This window comes from Suricata suricatta, chromosome 10, assembly GCF_006229205.1.
Source record: "Suricata suricatta isolate VVHF042 chromosome 10, meerkat_22Aug2017_6uvM2_HiC, whole genome shotgun sequence".
NCBI lineage: Eukaryota > Metazoa > Chordata > Mammalia > Carnivora > Herpestidae > Suricata > Suricata suricatta.
The window spans coordinates 55,404,196-55,412,302 of NC_043709.1; positions in this window are offsets into that span (position 1 = coordinate 55,404,196).

Below are 8,107 nucleotides of genomic sequence, written 5' to 3' on the forward strand. Positions count from 1 at the left end.
CCGGGCGGCGTGCGGCCAGGCGCGGCCGGTCACGTTCGGCAGGGCGGGCGAGGCGCCCCGGCCCGGCCCAGCGCCCCCCTCCCCGCCCGAGCGCCCCCTCGCCTGGGTCAAAGTGTGCCTGGAGACCCTGAGGCTTCTCCCCAACTTCTCCCGGGGGGAGAAAAGCCGGGGGCCCCAGCAAGGGGGAGAGCAATTTAAGAAATAATTTGGTAGGGAAGGCAGGATGAAAATCAGCCATTTCTGGAGCTGAGAGGCGGTTGTGTTTAGCCCAGAGGGCCTAGCTTTCAGGGGGAAAAAAACAAAAATCCGATGTGGCCTTTTCAGACAGAGCCAAGGAAAATAAATACTAGATTCGGAGCCCCGAAGGACCAGCACAGATCTTTTAAATATTAGAGGGAGGGTGCTGTCGCTACCAGAGCCCACGCCCACGCGCAGTTAACTCTGACAGCTTCTGAAGGAAAGGAAATGTTTAGATCCCCCTGAGAAGGCAGAAACGGTTGAGTGGGCAAGTGTAGAAGAGGTCATCTCTGCCATCCCCCTGTCTCTGGAAGACTGCACCAAGTCCTTCCCGGAAGTGCTTACAGTGGGAAAGGATTAACTGTCGCTTCCACAAACAAGCCCACGAGAAGTTGGGGGGACTTCTGGAGGGAGAAGAACTGGGAGGAGAGGTAAGATCGGGCTCGGTGCCAGGCCTTCTGCAGATCCAGGAAGATGGGCTCTGAAATTGGCCATGGAGGGTAACCAATTCCAGGGATAACCTGGTCAGAGATAAGGCAGTGGCTAAGGCCATGGCCAGCAGAGCTTGGCGGATTTCAGTCCAATCCCAGAGCCAGGTGGGCCCTGAGAGATCATCGAGGCCCTCCTCCAGTGCCCAGTCCTCCCAAGGTGGAGGAGGGTCTTTATGCTGACGGTTTCCAGAACAGGGCCTCCATGCCCTCTGTCACACCAGATCCTTCCTGAAGTGGAAAACACAAGTCAGGACAATATTCTCCATTAGTCTTTAAATCCTGAAGAAGAAAACTGTAAGGTGACTTAGGGAATAGTACTCAGTGAGTTCATTCATTCAGTTACTCAGTGAATGCCTTCTGTGCGCCTGGCCCTGAGCTGGGCACTGGGGGTATAGTGGGAACGACACAGACGCTGCTGCTGCTGCTGCTGCTGCTGCTGCCTTGAGCCCTGACTCTCTGTTCCCCCACTTTGCCTCCCAGGAAGAGCTTCATCTCCTCCACCAGCATATGTACCTCCCCTCCCCAGCCCACACCCAGCATGTGTTGCCCCCAATTCCAGCTGCATATGTCTCCCGTGTCTGCCAAGAGCCTCTTCTATCAGAAGGCACTAAGTCTCTAGTGATTGGGTGGTGGGTATAAGAAGTAACCCAAAGGCCTGTCCAGAAAATGAGATCAAAGTTGGCAGCCTCCTGGGCCACTCCCAAAATTTATAATTTAGTTCAGGCCCCACCTCGCTCAGTGCCACTTGCTTTCTCTCTCTCTGCTCTTTTTCCTGCTGGCTGCCCCCATCCAAGTCCCCTCTTCCCTAGGCTTCCGGTGCCCGGGGCCTGCGCATTCTCAGAGCCCTCCCTGAGCAGCCCAGCTGCCATCTTCCACAGGGAGCCTGAGCCCTCCAGCCCTCCACATACGCCTATCCAAGGCCTCTTACCAGTGAGGCTCCACGATGAGGGTGCTCAGAGGGTCACCCTTAACCACAGGCCTCTCCACCTTGACCTTACGACCCTCCCAGACCACACCAGCCCCTGCCTCAGTCCAGGCTTTTCCTGAGTTTTCCTGTTTCTGGCTTCCCTCAGCCACTCACAAGCACAGCCTGATAACGTGCAGAGGGAACCTGGCAATAAGCCTGTGGTGAATGAACATTTTAGATGAACAAACAGAAATCATGGCTCCAAACTGAAAACACCCTGAAAGCTGCAAACTCTGTTACTTTCAAAGAAGCCAAATTTGAATTTTCTTTAAAAGGCACCAAGGAGTGCAACGAGTAAATGGGTGGAAATCAGCAGCTCATCTCAGACACTCTTTCAGAAAACGGGGCCTCAGAAGAGAAAAGGCGTCCCAGCCCCTGCCAAATTTCATTCTGTTTCAAATTAGCTTTCCAGCAAAATAGGGGGGCTACGCTAGCTGGTCCCTAAGATCCTCCTAGCCCGGAAGCTCTGAGGCTCTACCCTTCCCCTAGACAACTTTTTAGAACACATGACCTTCTCCTGAGTAGAAAATGCAGGTACACTCCCAGGCCTGGGTCCACAGCTGCAGCTCAGGATTATGCTTTCACTGCAGCGTTTTCAGGCCCATTTCCTCTTTCTTCTTTCCCTGAAAAGGCCTCTGGTCTTTCCCAAGCTGCCAGAGGAGAAGGGAACACACAGCTCCCCCCAGAGCAGAGGGGCCCGCCAGAGGGAAAGCTGGCCCAGTCCCAGCGCAGACTCGCCTGCAATTCTGCAGGGACGTTTCTCCCTCCCAAAGGGCAGGGAACTTCTGGAACTTCTAAAGAGCATAGCCTCTGGCCAGCCCAGGCCTCATGGCACCCTGCAACCCTAGTTTACAAGCTTTTAATGGCAACTAACACATTTGGCAAACATTCCTCAAGTGTGAGCCAAGCCAGGCCCTTTTCCCCAGGACCCATGGATGAAGGGTTACTGGGCTGAGTTAAAAATGAGGTCCAGCCAGACAAGTCCTGAGCCTTGGTTCTCTGGGCCAAGACTGGAGAGGACCAGAGGGAAATGTCCTCAGTCGGCCTCACCGCCACCGCGCAGGCTGGTCCGAGGATCTCAGGGTGCATCACTGATTCCAGGCAGGGCTCTGCCCCGTCCACACTCAGCCCCGGACCTGCTCAGGAAAACTCCAAGCGTTCCCAGCAACAGGAAGCTTGCTTTCCATGCCAGGCTCCTCTGGGGACTCTGGGTGGGAGCAGCCAGACCCTCTCACTGGGCTCCTGGTATGTCTAGGACGTCCAAAAAGCATCCCTCTCCATCAGAGCGGGTCGGATCCTCAGCAATCTGCTTTCAGATGATTTTAAAGAGAATGGTGTTCTGAAAGCTCAAGACATGTTCTGGGCTTGGCTTTGGCTCTAGCTCCATCTCCATCTCGCTAGAAACAGTACCCTTCTTGTTTCTTGAGGAAATCCTGGAGGCAGTGGCTGAACTGAGGGACCTCAGAGAGCCTCTCTTCCTCAGTTACCCCGCTCTGCCCCTGCTTGATCTTGCCGCTCCATCCCCAAGAAAAGAAGACCTACATCCACCCTTCCTTCAGGCTCTCTACTTGGCATGCCTGCGCCTAATATTCAAGAAAATGACTTGAGCCCCATCCCATCAACTGTGGAGACCCCATCATCGTGTCTCCCCCAACCTCACAGTCTCTCGCCTCTGGCCCCTACCACCATTTCTGTGCCCACAGTCCACAGCGGGCTTCTGCTTCCTCTGGTGACCTCTGGTCTGACTTCCTGCTTTCCCTCTCCCCTCCATCTACACCTCACCTCATGCAGCCACCGTCCCTCCCTCCCAGCACTCCTTGCTCCCTTCCTATTCCCCCAGCTGCCCAAGGGCCCACAGAAGGCTAATGGGCACAGAAGCAGACATTCACTTAAAGTATGGGGTAATGGAGGGGAATCACAGTAAGCACATTAGAACCCATGAATAGACAGTACTCTTTTTTTTTCCCTTCCTTTTCTTTTTAAGAGTGTGTGAGCAGGGGAGGGGCAGTGAGAAGTGGGGAGTGAAAATCTTAAGCAAACTCCACTCAACCCACTAAGCCACCCAGGTGCCCCTAGACATCACTCCCCTAAAACTTCATCAAGCCTTCTCTCACCTCAAAATAGTTTCCCTTTATCCCAAGTCCCAACTTTATCCTGTCTCCTCCAGCCTTTCTCTTCTCCTCCAGATGCTTCCCAAATTCCAAGCTCCTGTGGTTCTCTTGCCAAATCAATCTGTCTGGCCCTCAGCATGGTCAGAGGGCCAACTCTCCTCACAAGAGTGGCTTCCCCATCAGAGGCCAGCATCTCATCAGCCTCAAAAAAAGAGGCATTTAAGCCCAGGGAGAGTGCTAACCCTTCCCTGGAGGGATAGAGCGCAGCCCTCCGTTTTCTATGTAACACTTTCTTCCCATCCGCCCGCCACCACCGCCCCCCTGGCATCTGGTGCCACTGACAGAAATCTGCCCCACCACTCCTGTTCTCTCTCTCTCCCTGTTTTGTTTTCTTGTTTTTGTTTTTTCAGTCTTCGATGGGCACGGAGTGCTGCTAATCAGCACCTCTATAATCGTTGAAAGTGATGATCCAATTAAAAATAATCAGAAGATGGACACAAAAGGGAAAAATACTATACGAATCCATTGACATGATGTGCCTAGAGTTGTCAAATTCCTCAAGACAGTGAGTATAGCGTTGCCAGAGGCTGGGGAGAGGGGAGAATGGGAGTTAGCGTTTGGTAGGAATGGAGTGCCGAGTTTGGGGCTCTGTTTTTTTTTAAGTTTTATTTATTTATTTTGAGAGAGACAAAGACAGCATGAGTGGGGGACAGGCAGAGAGAGGGAGAGGGAGAGAGAGAATCCCAAGCAGGCTCTGCATCTTCAGTGCAAAGCCCGATGCAGGGCCCGAACTCACAAAACCGCAAGATCATGACCTGAGCAGAAACTAATCATTGGACGCTTAACCTACTGAGCCACCCAGGCATCCCTGGAGCTTCGGCCTGAGAAGATGAAGCAGTTTTTGAAGATGGATGGTGGTAGTGGTTGCACAACAACGTGAACGCACTTAATGCCACTGAACCATACCCTAAATGGTAAATTTTATGTTATGAATATTTTACCACAGTAAAAAAGTCATGTCAACAACATTCACTCTGACCGCAAAAGAGATTTGCAGTGAATCAACAAATGGGGGCCCTTCTTCCACCCCCTGGGAATCCCTGTCCCGGAACTCCAAAGCTAAGGGGAGCACCTCGCCTCCTCTCAGACTCCGTGGTCAGGCACCTCTGCTGACCCTGACCATCATGCTGTAGGCATATGCTCCCTTTTCAAAGTGGGGGGAAATAGAAAAACCACAAAAGGGTCGCCAATGGAACAGGAGCCCTCGGATATTGCTTCTAAACCTAGTTCAGTCATTCATGAGCTGCGCACCCTCGGACAAAGTATCTAATCTATTTCAATATCCTTTTTTTAAAAAACGGAGAAGACGATAGCCTGCCCTGAGTGAGATCATGGATGTGAACACACTTCTCAAAGTGTGTGCAAGCTGGTTTCATCCCCTCTCACTTCACTTCATCAGACTAAAAACATCTCAGAGAAGGAAGTTGCTACCTAACTGTGAGGAGGTAGACATAAATAACTCAATAAATACAACCTAACATAATGCTTTGATCTTCAGTCAACGTCCCCAAATCATCATCCTCATCCAACGTATAATGAGGCGAATCCTTCAGAGGCTGCTCTCTGCCGCAAAAACCCACTTTTGTTGAGATACTTGTGTTCTCCAGGATCTGCTTTTGTTCAGAGCCAGCCTCCAGCTTTGCCCACAGGATGTGCGTAGCTTTGCCTTGATGAAGCATGAAGTGGGGTTCCAGGCAGGAGGTGTACCCCATGAACACGCATTTTAAAATGGCACCTTCTAATAATGTTCAGAACACTCTACTGTGTTGTCATGACCATCGGAAGACTGGTCATAAGGTGCCAGCACAAGTAGGGTGGCCACGAGACCACAAACCATGTAAAGAAGGTGGTACAAAGGTGGCCTCAGAGGTGACCGGCCCTCGGTCTGACTGCCAGCTGGTTTCCCTGCTGCCAGAGCCCCGCCAGTCCTGGCTCTGCCTGCACAGGAAGTAAGAGGTAGCACTTCCTTCTCTCTCTCTCTCTCTCTCTCTTTCCTTCTTAAAGGCTTTATGTTTTTAAGTAATCTCTACATCCAACATGGGGCTTGAACCCACAACCCTGAGATCAAGAGTCACATGCTCTACCCGCTAAGCCAGCCAGGAGCTCCAAGAACTTCCTTCTAATAAGAGTCAGTCTCTCCCCCACCTCTCTCTCTCTCCCTCCCTCCCTCCCTCCCCAGGTCTAAGGAGGAAGTTCAGGTCACCCATGGCCCAGATAAGTCCACACCCAGTCCTTCCCCTTCATCCCTTTTGCCACCCTACCGCATCACAAACCTCTCTGGTCCTTTCTCAGCCCCCCTTCCCTTTGAGAGGCTTGACTGGCCCCTTCCCACCACCCATGAAACGTTCCAGGGGAAGAGGTCCCAGGACTACCAGTGTCTGGCCTGAGCACTGCCTCAGGACCATCTCATGTACTTCCCAGGGACCCAGCTCAGCCCAGATGGAAGTCATCTGGTTAAGGCTCTATACTGATTTCACCAATAATTACGTTATGCTCATCCACACCCATTCCCACATCACCTCCTCCCGAGTCCCCTTCCCACTCACTCAGGCGGTGCCAAGAAGTGAAAATGGAAGCAGGCCTGAAGGAACCCGGGCAGGCAATCTGGGGACACAACCAGGGCTCAAGGCTCAGACCACATAGGACTTTGGGGCTGCCCACCTCGTCCAGCCCAGCCTCCGGTGCAGCCGCTGCAGAATCTGTAACATGGAGAAGCCAGCTCTTCCCTTAAAGCGCAGGAAGGGGGATGCAGAGGTTTCCAGGGAAGCCCACTCCCTCCAGAGTGGCCTGTTTCCCTCCCCTGCCCCAGGCATTTTGGGCACACCACCCTGGGGAGCCTGTCCTTGCTGCTCCTCCTCCTCCCACAGCCAGCCAGAGACACCTGCAGGTCACCACGCCTGAGATCCAGAGATCCAAGGACCCTGAGGGGCAGAGGATTGTTGTCAGGCTCCCAGAACATCACTATGAATTCCAAAATGTCCTTCTTTCCCATTTTTTGGGCTTTCAACTTTTGTTAGTACCCAGACAGAGCTGACCAAGGGGACTTTGATCCCGAGGGCACCTGGTAGAATAAACCTACTGCACATAGGGCCTCATCTCGGCCTCCTCTCCACCCTTCATCTCAAAGGTGGCCTCCTTTAGAGCAAGCCACTCCACAGGAACGTGACCACACCTTCCCGGGAGCTCTGGAGCAGCCCGGTGGGTGGGGAGAGGGGAGCTGAGCAGTCCCTTGGCTGGGAGCTCTCTGGAAGGGGGAAGGAACACAAGAATCCCCTCCCTCCCCCCAAAAGCTAAAGTGGTTCCTCACAAGAAACCGTGAAGTGTCAACAACGTGACATGTCTGAGCCACCAGCCTCCTCTCAACTCCTCACTGGAGCCTGGGGGTGGCAGGTGTGGGGGGCAGTTCTGCCCCCAAGAGGCGGGCCTGGCACACTCCAGCCTCCTCACGGGGTGTTCTGAGGCTCCAGCCTTTGCCCCCACAAAAGCACCCTCTGTCACTGTCCCCCCAAGAACAGGCCTCCCCCTCCTGCTCCCCGCTCTCTCTCACTCCCCGCTCCACGCACACACACTTCCTACAGGAGCAGATTCCAAGCTGAGTTAATGTCGGATACTGTCTCCCGACAACAGGCTGGAACAAAGGCTACACATGACTAACCGCGTTGGGGTGCTTGTCAGGGCTCAGGCGCCTAATTATAGGGAGGGCAGAGCCACACTCCGCAGCCACACCTGGCCGTACAGTAAACAGCGCTTCTCCCTGTCGAGCTGGGGGGAGTCGAGAGACAGGGAGGCGACAAACCACAATTTGAATCATTTGGAGAGAAGCTATAAATATAATAATGAGTCATTTGTAAAATATAATTTCATCCAAAAGCCTGGAAAAAAAAATGGGAAAGAAGTTCTTATGCTATTTCAGGCTAAATTGTTCAAGGGTGTTCTGCCAAACCTGGGGAGGGGCCCCAGCTGCCCACCCAGAGCCAGGCCGGGCTTCGCACCCGCATCCAGGCCTTCCTGAGCCCTCTCCTCGGGGACACCCCTGCCCCAGTCCCCTCATAATATTCTGGGATTGGAATGCTCCCCATTCAGAGCTCTCTCTCTCTGAGAGCTGATAAGAATCATGGACTAGCAGCCTAGCGTCCAGGCTGTGCAGCTGAGAACAGTTTAGGGCAGGCTTGCTATTGTTTTTGCCAAACTCTTCCCAGCCTTGAGGCCCCAACAGCCTTTCTTGCATGGAGTGACTTTTC